Raw genomic sequence first — 14,531 nt, forward strand, 5'->3', positions numbered from 1 at the left:
TGTGTGTGTGTGTAGACAGTCAGGACGGGTCAGTGTTTACCAGGGATCCAGGGACCACCGGAAGCCCTCGAGCCGCCCGGTGGGTGGGTGGGTGGTGCAGCTGCCCCTCCTTACCTGTGGGGACGGGGAGTGTGAGGGGGAAAGGGGGGGAAGAAGGGTGGGGATAGGGGGGAGGAGGGAGGACGGGGAAAGAGGAAGGCGGGGTGGGGAGGAGGAGGGATGATGAGTGGGAGGAGGAAGGGGCGAGGGGTGAGTGGGAGGAGGAAATGGGATGAAGAATGGGGTGAGGGGAAAGGAGGAGGAATGGAGAGAGGGGGGTGAAAGGAGGAGGAATGGAGAGAGGGAGGGGAAGGATGACTGGCGCAGTTAGGGAAGCGGTGGCGGAGGGATATGGGAGGGAGGTGGAGGTGGTAGGAGGGAAAGAGGCGGCATAGGGGAAGAGAGTGAGGGAGTTGGGGGGAGGGGGTAAGGATGAATGGCGGGAGGGGAAGCGGAAGGGAGGAGGGAGGCGGTAGGGGAGAGGACAGAGTTACAAGGACCATCCTGTGGCGTACAAACACACACACACACACACACACACACACACACACACAATCCTATATACCTGCACTTCTATGGCGAGTACACTGAATAGACCTCTATTCATCCATCTATCGATCTATCTATCTATCTATCCAATTATCTAATCTATCCATCTATCCAATTATCTAATCTATCCATCTATCCAATTATCTAATCTATCCATCTATCCAATTATCTAATCTATCCATCTATCTATCTATCCATCTATCTATCTATCCATCTATCTATCTATCTATCCATCTATCTATCGTTTGTCGTCACGCCGCCCTGTGAGAGGAACCAAAACACGAACACCGGCGTCCGTGTGTCCGTGCCGTTCCGGGGGAGGGAGGGGAGGGGGGGGGGTAACACGGTAGCTCGAACAAACAGTAAACAGGAAGTGAATGTAAACCAAGAATTAGGGGCTTTGCTTGAGCTGTCCTTGGTAGAGCTGACTTATTGTTTGCAACCCTACACTGTTGTCGTCCATGCGTAAACAAAGTGATTTTCTATCTATCTATCTGTTTGTCTGTGGCTGTCTATCTATCTAACTTTCACTATTTATTATTCAGTCAATCTGTCTACCCATCTGTCTACAGCAGAGGATACAAACTTGAGTACGACGATTTAATCCCTTGAGTACGATGACATAGTACTCAGGAGATAAATTAAAGTACCCAGAGAGAGAGAGAGAGAGAGAGAGAGAGAGAGAGAGAGAGAGAGAGAGAGAGAGTGTTAAGGGAAAATGACTCACAAATCAAGGAACCGTGACCCAGGTAAGGACGAGATGAGAGGGAGGGTGAGAGGTGAGGACGAGATGAGAGGGAGGTGAGAGGGAAGGTTGAGGCGAGAGTGGCAGGGTAGAGAGAGCAATGGGAGAAAGCTATTTACTACACCACCATGATATAAGGATTTCTACTTTCTACCATGAGTATAATAAACATGATACCTACCCCTATAATCCATAACTTATATATATATGGGTTATGAAAGTATGAAAATTACTATACATACCGGGTATACATATTAACCTATAATAACTATATACGAATTATACATCTGGTTATATACATTATTATATCACTTTTAATACGTAAGGTCTTTATGTGGTAATATTTTATGATATATTTTATATAATTAAAATATAAATACAGTAACTAGTTCTCAATATGACCTTGACACCGTATTAGAAAACGCAATAAAACACACTTCGCTTTTTTTACACTAACAAAAACTAATTATCTTCACGTTCTCACTTCCATCGAACCCTCCAGCTAATTTCCTAACACTTAATTTTATCACATTTTTGTACCATAATTGAAATATATCTAAAAATCTAAATATATTTCACCTTAATAATAATACCCTGAACTTTTTCCTTGTCACTCTACTAATGAATGATAAAGTTTAAAAGGTCTTCGATTGCTTCTGTGACTTTTACTCAAATGACAAGAGACGAATTATTTTAAATGGCAGGAGACGAAATGTACAGCCTCAAGTGGTATTATTATATTTAAAAGGTCCCACAGGCTGTGTAGCTTCACCTTCCTCTATGAAACAATGGTTAATACATCAAGTTTACTTCTTACAAAATATCATTGGTAATTATAATGCTACAACACTAATAATTATAATAGCAATGGTGATATTACTACAAGATATAACACGTATAGCAAAAATAAGGTATATTTAATAGCAATATGAACAAACAAAAATAGCAGCTAAAATAACACTATTAACAATGTCGAGGTGAAGAAGAAGAAGAAGAAGAAGGTATTGATGCTGATGATAAAGAAAAACGATGATAATAATAATAATCATAATAATAATAATAAAAATAATAAAAACTAAAAATTAATTTTAATGACTTTTGTTGACCTTATCAAAGAGACGGGCGAGTCGTTCAAGGGCAAAGCAAGTTAACATTAGTGGGGTAACCGCCAAGCTGTACCAGTTTCCTCCAGGCAGCCACAAATTCAACAGTCACAACAGCATCCAGACAATTCCCTGGTAACCCGACTTAACATAACGTAAACCTCCAGACAAAAGAATCACCGGGAAATAACATTGTTAGTTCCGACTCAAGTGTTTAGGCGGGAAAAAAATCAAATTCAAGGGAAAATAACAGACAACAGATGGTAAGAAGCAGTAGGAGAGGTGGGCACGTACCCACATAAGGAAACTATTTGGGTATGAGTCTCACGTCTGGCTGTGGTGTGACAACTCAGCCTGCTGTGGCATAAAACCTGAATCAAGGTCGTCTTAAAAAAGTTCACTGCTATATCAAATACTACGCTACATTCTTTCGTCACACCGGAATAATGCTGAATTAAACTTAAATAATGGAGAAAAACAAGATAAGAAAGTTAATAAATGACAAAAGGTTGAAGAATAATAGTTTCAAGGTGGGAACAAATCTTACTCTTGTATATAAAGCCTTACGAGCATAACACCATCGAGGGATTGGGCCAAACCATCACGGACAAAATCGTGTCTGGTCTGTAAATGATTTTAACTTTCGTGCTTTATGTTTCGGCTTAACAAAAATGAATGTCACCCTCTACCCCCCACAAAACACAATGAAACTACATAAGTAGTACTGCTGCAGTTGTGAGTCCCGGGGCGCCCTGACTTTCCTGCAGCAGGAGGGAAAGTGAAGAAGGTCCTGTAGCCTCGCCCGCGGCAACAGTCACCTCCCGTGTGTTAAGACACCATTTCCTGCCATTGCTCACTCTATCGCAACATTACCCACGACAATTTGAGGACAACGACACTGCATTTTTCCTCTTCATATACAGTATATGATTATATAATATATTCAATAAAAAAAGTCTAATAAAACAGAATTCATATAAAATAAATGTATACAAGTTTAATGGTGGAAAGGCAACACAAGATTTTAAACAAATGAACAACAATGCCACCAAATTATGTATATTTCTCTAACCAACAGTGACGGTACACCATTGTATAGGAAGACTGAAGAAAAATTAATCAACAGAACAAAACATCTGGCACTGACAAATTTAACATTATTTACACCAGCTGAAGTTCCAAACAGTTGACGATGTTATTGTCACGTACAAACACTATAGGAACGAGGTATTGAGTGAGTGACCGACCAAACCTTCCCCGGCGACGCTGTAAGGATACCACAAGTGTTCCTTACTTCTGTATCAAGACGATCAACACCACTTACTGAAATTACCTCTTATTACACGGCGTTACTTACACCAAGCAATAATACCAACTCATGCGGGGGGGCATTACGGTGAAACTGGTAATGTAATACAAAATGTTACATGATTTCGACTCAAGACAGTACAGTACAGTATTCATGTTCACTTTTCTTAGCGTCACGGCTGTACAGTACTGGGTAACAATGGACGTTATACTGCATATTATTATTAAATCTTACATTGTATCTCAAACCTTATACAATCATAGCATAGTAACTACAAATACCTGTTTTTATCGTCGGTAATTATTATGATTTCACGTGTGTGTGTGTGTGTGAGTGTGTGTGGGGTGTGTGATGAGCATGACTGGCGGTGAGATGAACTTAAACACAGCCTGGGGTACTGTACCAATATTACAATTAAGGTCAATGTAGCAACAAAAAGTCAAGGCCAGTCAGTCACTTGCATATAGGTTACTTCCCCGGGCTGTCTCAGAGGTAGCTACCAAGCACCATTGTTCACACCTTAACCTCACCAGAGAACTCCTAAGGGTTCTTCCATAATAAGCGTCTCCTTTAAAACTCTGCATGACCTCCCTAAACCTCACACTATATTACCTAAAGACACTTAGGATTCCATATACTGTACTATACACTCTTAAATGGTCATGTACAGTAGCTAAAACAACTATCTGTGCACACTTTATGGGAAACAATGTGAGACCATGGACGATAAATTTTGGTTTATGAGGGCTGTCACACGTAAAATTTCGGAGCATATCGACCCCCACCTGCACAGCTAGTTGTTTTAGCTACTGTACATCAGAACTCTCCAAGCCATGATTTGATTCAACATCTTGACTTCACACACCTAAATGGTCCTGTTGACTGAGAATCTCTATTTACCGATATATTAATACTATATAGCTTTATAAGTTATGAATAGCTGGTGTCCTATGAGATCGAGTGAAGGGTATTCTCCATGAGTTCAGTGTTTGTAGGGGAGGAAACCAGAGTATACCTGAAGAAAACCTACAATGTTTAGTTAGGGTCACAGTGGACAACAACACCTTTCTCATTTCCGATCCAAGCGGGTATCGAACCTGGCCAATAGGAGGGAGAGTCACGCACGTTACCAGGAGCCATTTGAAGGTCCTAAAATTCAACAACTAAGACAATCGACCTAAAGGTTCACATTCACGAAGCATCTCAGAGACTCCCTACTGAACCCTAAATCTTTTTCCCACAGCTCAGTGAATCCGGCCTGAGGACTCGAACCTGCCTTGTGTGTGCAGCTGTTGGGTCGTAACGTAAAGCTGTGAGCCGTGACGACGTGACGCCCCTTTGACGCCTGGCTCGTGGGGTGGTCCTCTCTGTGGTGTTAAGGTTTGTGGGAGACTCAGCCACTTATGGACAAGGATGGAATGGTCTAACCAGAGTGAAACAAGGAGGAATGTCAGGCCAAGAAGACGTCAGAAATATAAGAACGTAAAACTATGAAACAGGTGGAGGATCATCCGCTCAAGGAAGAAGTGAGAGGATCGATGAGTGAAAACAACGAAAATGAAGACTACCTAAGATAGAAGTAAGATTAGGAGGAATATCTAGCCATGAGGAAGATCAAGGAGGATTATATGACCATTGTATAAGGAGAGGGAAGATTATCTAACCACAGTAGAGGGAAGAGAAGGAGGAGGATTATAGGCCCAAATTATAGACCCAAAGTATAAGGGGGAGAAGGATTATCTGACCATTTTATAGAGGAGGAGGAGAGGAGGATTATAGGCCCAAAGTATAAGAGGGAGAAGGATTATCTGACCATTTCATAGAGGAGGAGGAAGATTATATCTAACCACAGTACAGCAGATAACGATAATCATACCAGGAAGAAAAAGGAGAAACATTTAATCAAGAAATACAAAAAAAGACAAAAAATGGCTTTGTTTTGTCGACTCAGCTGATCAGGGCACACAACAGCTGGGCGAGGTAAACAAGAGAGACCAGCCCAGCCGATAGTGAAAGGCAGCGGATAAGGAGGTGTTACTGTATGTTGTCCACGGTCACCCACACCACCACCCAGTACCCGCCCCCTTCACCCACCCCCCAGTACCCGCCACCACCCACCCCCTTCACCTGGGCACCAATACCGTTACTTAGCCTTCACCTGGGGGTAAAATAATTAATTAATACACCCGTTACTCTACCTTTAACTAGTTACCTTTCCTGTTCCCCCGTGCTCTACAGTATACCCACGACTTAGAAAAATAATGTCTGCTGATATAAACACCAGCAAGGCACACCAGGAATACAATCTTATCACCACGCTGCCTTATCTAAACAGTTACAGGACACCTCTATTGTTCACCATGATGAAACATATAATGGTAGACCTCAAACCACCTATGTTGTCTACCTGCTGTGAAGATTAATGTTGCTACTGCCGGCAAACGATAAAAAAATTGGTGACCACTTGAAATTTACCCCCCTTCTCCCCACAAGCTGATTTCACTTAAGCACCCTAACGCTACCTGGGTGGAGGGGGAAGATAGGTTAGTATTACGGTGTTAAATCATCAGGTGAAATAAATAGGTGATGCATATTTTGAGTTGTGTTCAGGTATTAATAAAAGCACCACCTTTACACCTGTCTAGATAGCATACTGGGTACTTTTTTATAATAAACATTTATACTCTTATCTAGAAAAATTTTACCGTATGCAGGGGATGTCATCGTACGAGAGGATGTCATCGTACGCAGGGATGCCATCGTACGCAGAGGATGTCACCGTACACAAGGGATGTCATCGTACATAGGGGATGTCATGGTACTCAAAGAAGCTACAACATAGTACTAATGGGATAAAGTTGTCCTTAAGGGGTTAAATCGTCGTACATAAGGGGTTACGATACCACTCAAAGGGCTATTGCAATGTACTGAGAGACGGTTGGCATCGAATACAAGGAGTTGAATACTGAAAGGTCGACCAGTGTTAGATTGACTTTTACTTCAAGTTTATTTCAGCTATAGAAATGAAAGTTGGATAAGTTACAGACAATAACGTCGGATTACCTGAGATTAGCCCCCAGCTTATTACAACTGATTATGCTATGGATCACCTGAAAATTAGCCAGCCCACCAGCTTATTTCACCTGATGATTAACCACCCTAACGTTAACCTACCCACTCCCCACGATAGGGTGCTTAACAATCAGGTCAGGTTAGGTTATGAATAAACAGTGAACACCCTTCCTAGGATGACCCCCACACCCTCCTCCATCCTGACATTCACTTGTTTTTAAGACTTGTTTATATGCATCCTGAATCACTGTTAATTTGTATGAAGATTTAACTCAAGAAAATAGCAATTAATGTATCTATCTAGTGTTAATATTGAGATACAGTAGAAAGTTAATTGTTCTATTAGATGTGATGATGTTTTGAGATGTTTAATACTCTCGTGTGTGTGTGTGTGTGTGTGTGTGTGTGTGTGTGTGGAAGAGTTTATGTGGTATACTTGTTTAGTTATGAATTAAACTATACTCCACTAACACACAATACACACGTAACAAACTTCCCTGGACGAAAAACATAAACAAATAAACCTTTACGCACACCTTACGCACTGTATATCCTCTACGCACACCTTACGCACTATATATCCTCTACGCACACCTTACGCACTATATATCCTCTACGCAATTTGGTAAAAAGAAGCCACACTCTTTCCTCCCAATCTTCATGACATTACACATATGGAAATGAGTTTTAAATGCATAATTCCTTTAATCGTTCCCATGCATGACAGCTGAGGACCATGTGTGTTGTGGTCATGGAACTGTCAGCGATACACCACATGGGGTTTTTTTTTTTTTATAGAATTTGTCATAAGTAATATTTGAATTTATTGTGTTTTTCGATAATCTTTTTTATTTAGTTGTTTTTCGCTAAATACTTTTTATTATTTAGTTGTTTTTGTAGGTTTTTCGCTAATTGCTTTAAAATTTAGTTGTTTTTCACAAATTACTTACAATTATTTTTTCGTTGTTTTTAGCTAATTATTTTTTAGATAGATATTTTTGTCGGTTTTTCTCTAATTACTTTTATCATTTAGTAGTTTTTATTATAATAACCATAAAACTCTATTACAATGGACAGTAATTACCAGTACTATAATTATCACTTTTATCTGTTTTAATGTAACATAATTATATTGACTTTGTTGCCCCTTATCATCTTTTGACTTGTATTATTATCATTAACTTTTTCATAACTACAATATAAATTTTGACGACATTTTATTATTGATATTATTATTATCATTATTATTATTATTATATTCGAAAATTCAAAAAGATTATTATTCCACGTTATTAATTAACTTCGTCATTCTCTTTATTAAACAGGTATAAATAATCAATGAACCACCGCCATTATTTTTCTCCGCCACCAACCCCACCACTCTCCCCACCAACCGCCACCACCAACCCACCGCCACCACTCTCCTCCACTCTCCTCCGCCACCACCAACCCCACCACTCTCCTCCGCCACCACCAACCCCACCACCAACCCCACCACTCTCCTCCGCCAGGCGAACTGACTGGCGGCGGTAGACACCTTATCTGTCGTACATGGTGATGGAGGACTGGTAAAGCAGGATGGAGGGATGGGAGGTGGGATGGGAGGTGGGAGTGTGGGGTAGGAAGGAAGGAGGAAAAGATAGTGGGGGAGGAAGGATGGAAGGAGGGATGGTGAGGTGGTAGGGGAGAAGGAGGAAGGTGGGAGGGATTGATGAGAGTGAAGAAGAAATGGGTCAGAGAGGGAAGGAGGAATGGGACGATGATGGAAGAATGAGAGTGAAGGAGAGGGACAGGAGGGAGGAATGGTGAAGGAGGAACGGAAAGGAGTGTATCCGGACGAGGTGTGTACGAGTGTGTGAACAGTTAATACGCACACAAAACATACAGGTATAAATGTGTACAACCAAGTAGCAGGTATAATGAGGGACGTGTGTTGACGATTATAAACGACCGTATGCGTGCTCCAGACCCTGTTAAGAGGACTGCTGGTGAGCCTGACCACGGTGGACCAATGCTAAGGCGAGCGCCATGGGGACAGTCTGTAGAAAATATTGATAACTTAACACGGGGTGACAAGACTCCAACTACGAGAGAGAGAGAGAGAGAGTTAATAATCTGACATATACAATAAAGTACATAATTATATATTCAGTAATGTTGTTTTTCTAATAAATATAGACAGATAAAGTGATTCCTCATGTGAAATTCTTTATAAAACTGGTCCCAACATAATCCTGAATTAAACCTCCAATAAGTATACTGTACACCACACTGCAAACCTGCCGTGAAAACCTATATGGCAACTCACAATTGACCAGCCTTGCAGACGTTACCAAAACTTCCCTTTATGAAAAATCGAAGTTTTCTTGACTAATATTTACCAACAGTCAATATTCAACTAGAAGAATATTCGGGTAATATAGAAAGAACCACAAAAGCTTACTAAGACAAGCCAAGCGCTGCAATAAACGTGACTTGCATGGAACTTGTTGAGACTTTAAGTTTGGGAAGCGACGGATATAGCTGCAATGTTATTTCGGTAATGACGACACGATGAAAGAAACAGCGAGAGTTGTTTCACTGTACGATGAATTACCCAAAAGAAAAAAATATATAATCATACACAACATCACGTAGCGCGTCTGTGAACACGGAAAAAAATATAATACAGTTTGAATTTGCAGTTACACTCAGCTGCTTTCCAGGGAACAAAAGAGCAGGCGTGGGTGTTCCTTAGAAGCCGGAGCAGTGTGGCGGTCCTGGAACATCTGCTCCAGACACCGGAACTTGAGTAGTGTACTGTGTACACCCTCAAGTGTACATCCCAGTTTGACTCCGTCGCTCCTTCGTACACTCGCATATAAAAAATATCCTGGACACTTTTTAAAGTATTGCACTGTATCTATGGACTAATCTTTTAATTTTGCTTATATTTTGTATAATCAATACACTGTACACAGACACTTTGGTTTCACTCACACATGTGTACACCGAGGTATTCACACACGCCTGTGACGGACAAACAAGCTCATGGGGCGCACTGAACTAACCATCATCACGCCGCCCGCCAGGTGAGTGGGAAAAACTGTCGTACCGCCACAACCTGTTACCCTTACCTGATGAAACCGTCAAACTGTTTGTTATACACAACAACAGGTACAAATTTTCGTTAAATGTTTTGATTGTGAATACATCTATAAGATAAATAATTTGTTCTTGTTCTTAAACAAATGACTTGTAAGAGGTCAAAACATCGTACGTCAGACCGTACCTTTGTCTTGATCATTGACTATGGGGAGCCGGTGTCATGGCAACATTACGGCCAAGGTAAACAAACCCTCACTCCTGGTACACCTAGAGGTCATAATACAAATATCTTCGCGGAAACCAAGAGGAAACACTCTATCCTGCAGGAGCCTGACTCGTCTCAAAGGACTTGTGTCACAAAAACATCCTTGGCTAAGGTCTTAATTGGCCGGCCGCCGTCTGGTGTGTTGAGGTGCATCAGCCGCGGCCTGTACAGTGATGGCTTAGGCGCGGCAGGATCAACATTCCTTCGTGTCTGGAGTATCCTGCTGGGGTAACCTGGACAACGCCCCCCTCCCCAGATCACCCACTACACAGGGGGTGTCTCGTGCCCCGGGTTCAGTTACCAAGGGGTATATAAGGGCTTCTTCACCCACCAGGAGAGAGGGTAACAGTGATGGTGGGCCGCTCTTGCATAAACAACAGTGTACATGTGAGAAATGTAATCGCAAAATAAATTACTGTACGTCATCCTTGCCCTGGCCACACGTAAGCTGATCTTTACCACAAATAACTTACATTGGAAGTTATATTTAAGGGAGAACACAGACAGCTGCCAAGGTCTTACTATTACCATAACTCTAACCTGGCCAGACAGTCCAAGAAACTGTTTAGGGTCGTGTCTTCCATTGCAGTCTCAGATCTGAAGCCAATTTGGTGTGTTGTAGTGAAAGGACAACCCATGATAGACTACATTATCCATACCTGTGTTCTGACTTAGTGTTTGCTTGTCTCAGATTATTAACAATTAGTTTTATTTGTTTACGTTGATCTTCAGCTGTTTCTATTTACTTTTGTATTGTTATAAGTCAATTAAAATATATTTTTTTATTTTTTACGGGGATTAGCCCACCCGGGCACAGGTCACTGACCCACATTGGGGCCTGGGGGGGGCGAAAATGTGATGATGATAATAATAATAATAATAATAATAATAATAAATAATAGCCATCTATTCTACCATGTAAATAGGGATTTTTCCTATTTATGTATTAGTTGGTTTGTTGCTGGACGGGTTACAGACACTGGAACAGGAGTAAGGTTAAGGTTACTCAGAGTCAGGCACACAACCTACACTTATTTTACTTCCCATTATAAGGACACGTCAACAATTGGTCTCATTATGTCCCTTCCGGCGGATCCACCACAACTCCCTCGGGCGTCTCAAAACGACCGTTGTTAAAATTTACCACGAACATGGCCGCTAACCTATCATATTTTCAGAGAAGAAACTTAAAAAAAAAAAAATCTAACCAACCCTACCCTAGGATCGTTTATTTAAATTACTCAAAAAAAATAAAGGGTGGTCTCGTGGTGTTATTCTAGACACTTTTAAAGAATAAACGATAACAATAACAACAATCCATCGACAAGCCTAGTGACACTTAACGGGACGGGAGGAGAGTTCGATCGCTTTACTTTACCTTCCTTCATTACTCGTTTTTTGTTCAGATCCACTATGATCGACGTTCTTTTGTTTACATCCTGACGTGTAAATATTGACTTTTCGTTGGAGGTTCATGATTACATAAGTTCATCCACGTGTCTTTATCGTATATACAGTATATACAAATTTTGCGTCTTTATCGTTATAAAAAATGCATTATATCAGTTACAACGAAGAAAATATGGTGATAAAATAATTGACTTTATAGGGCTTTACATAATCGATCGCCCGTTTTGATGCTTCACGGGGCAGGAGGAGGGGAGGTCACAGGTACCACTGAAACTATCACTCTCCCCTTCAGCACACTAATAGAAAACATACAGTACTCGGATTCACAAGGATTAAGATTACACAAATAGTAGAACTGATTTGGTTTAGATAGGTTAGGTTATGATAGGGTAGGCTAGGTTTGGTTACGTTAGGTTTGGATACGCCAAGTTAGGTTATGTTCAAGATCAGTCAAGGAGCAGTGAGTATCTGTTCAAAATGTCATAGGCGTCTCCGTAGAGTTATCACAGGGAGGCGTGCTGGGGAGTTCCCTGTACTGTTGACACGGGTAATAGTGACGGTGAATGTAGGATATAAATTTTCTTACGGTAAGTGACAGATTATTGGCAAAGGAGTTGATTTTATAAGACTTATTCCCTAACACACAAATTTCGATTCTATGCAAACATACCGATTACTAAACCCCTCTCCCCTTCCCCCTCTACCAGGCGATGTTAAAAGTGTGCTGAACGGGTAATAAAAGCCCCAATAAATTAAAAAAAACCACAAAGGTAGAATGAAACGAAGTAGACAGATATAAATATAAAGATAATAATGTATGGCAATAATAAACAACAAACACTTACCAAACCCACCACGCCCTCCAAACACTCCCTGGCCACTGTATGAGGCCTCCGTCACCTGGTAATTAACACGTGTTAATGAGGACAGGTGAAGCATTATTTGACGATAATCGCCTCATAACGATAATTTCATTGAACCTTACCGGTTTTTTTTTTAAATTTGAAGTGATTTATATATAGCAGTGATAATGTAAGGTATAAATAATAAATGATTATTACCAGTATTAAACTAACTTAATCCTACCTAACCTAACACAATCTAATCTAATTTAGGTAAAGTTTAATTATGTTGTGATACCGAAGGACGTCATCAGAAAAAATAAATAAAATAAATACCTTTATTTCCCAAGAGAGTCAGTCTTACCCACTGAGTACAGACAGTCTCAACACATTCAAAGGCTTTAGGCAGCGTACTTAATCACTCGTAGTACCGTCCACAGCTCTAAGCGTTCTATGGCTGTTTTTTACTAATCCTCCAAGGTTTTGTATCTCTGAGGACCCAGTTTTTAAATTCATTCAACCATCCCAGTTTCTGCTTTCCCCTGGCCCTCCTACCCTCAACTCCGCCCATTAATATTTCTACTATTATCCTCCCATCCCTAATTATATGACCAAAGTATTTCATTTTCCTTTTCCTGCACAGTCGGGGTCAAAAGTTCACTCCCGCTCAAAATGAAGCAGCGTCGACCCCAAATGAAGCAGCGTCGACCCCAAATGAAGCAGCATCGACCCCAAATGAGATGAAACAGTTAGGGTAAGTCAGTTCGGAGACTCATTCCCGTGACTCGGTTTTACTAGGAGAGCGAACTTTTGTAGGTCTTCGTTTGTTTTCCTATCATGGCAGCTTATTCTTACCATTCGCCTATAACACCATATTTCAAAGGCCACCAACCTCTTTTTTTGTCTGCTGAGTGTGTCCACGCTTCTGACCCATAAATCAGTCCTTGTCATATAAAGCCTTTCAGCAGCCTTTTTACTCAGAATCCTGCTTGATTAAATTTCACTTGAGTCTAATATTACAACCTGTGTACCTAATAATGTATATATTTATAAAACAAACATGAACCAGAGATAATTCAACCCACCCAACCCAACCTCGTAATCTAGATCAAGTTATATTAGATCATAGCACTCAAGAAGTAACCAGGACTAACTTAATCACACCTAACTTAACCACAACTGACACAGTAACACACTAAGCTTGGGTTTATTTTATATTCCTTGTCGCACGCTGGGGCTCACTACGCTTATATACCATGACTAAATGGGCCCCGAGCAAGGTTACCCGACTCTAATACAAAAAGAAAAAAGAGAACTGAATCCGGGTCGCTAGCCTTGTTTGTGTTTTGTCTATAAGAGTAATACAGAGTAAATCCTCAACATCAAATCAATGTGTAATGTGTTAGATAAGAGTAATAATCACAAACACTGTACACTTTGACATCATTTCCAAGAGCAGCTATGTCAACAATGGCTGTCGGGAATGAAAGTTACAGTCTTATCCAAACATTAAATTCTATAGTAGTTATGTCAACCATTCTATAAAAAAATAATCACACATAATAATCTGTTTGCTCAATCACCTTGTTTTCTTTTTCAGGTGATGGTGTCTTGGACTTTCACCTTTAATAAGTTTTTTCATCGTAAGTTTTACTGTTTGTTTTGATTCACTAAATGCTAATCTGGTGGTGGGAAAAGATACAGGAATTTTAATTTATTTGAGGCGACAAGAAGGCCGTGAACTCTATGCTTTCGGGGGATTAACAAAACCTATATCATAACTGTACCTGATTTTACTGAGACATAACGATTGAGTATACTGTAGTTATATTTTGTACATCACTGAAGCGCCGGAGTAAGCAAAGGTCATGGGCCTGGTTGCCGCTTATGTAATGAGACGTCGCGTTTTTTCCTGGTGCTCCTCCCACTGGACTTGTATTCTATACGTTAGAACAAAGACCATTATTTATTGAAGAAATGTTACCTGATGTTTAATGGACATGATGCAAATTTCAGCAGTCGGGGGTAAGGAAAACACGAGTGTTAATACGTAAAAAAATCATGTTAGCTCTGGGTTGTTCGTGTCGGGCTCTTAATTGTATTTCTTCTG

This window comes from Homarus americanus, unplaced genomic scaffold, assembly GCF_018991925.1.
Source record: "Homarus americanus isolate GMGI-L3 unplaced genomic scaffold, GMGI_Hamer_2.0 scaffold23598, whole genome shotgun sequence".
Lineage (NCBI taxonomy): Eukaryota > Metazoa > Arthropoda > Malacostraca > Decapoda > Nephropidae > Homarus > Homarus americanus.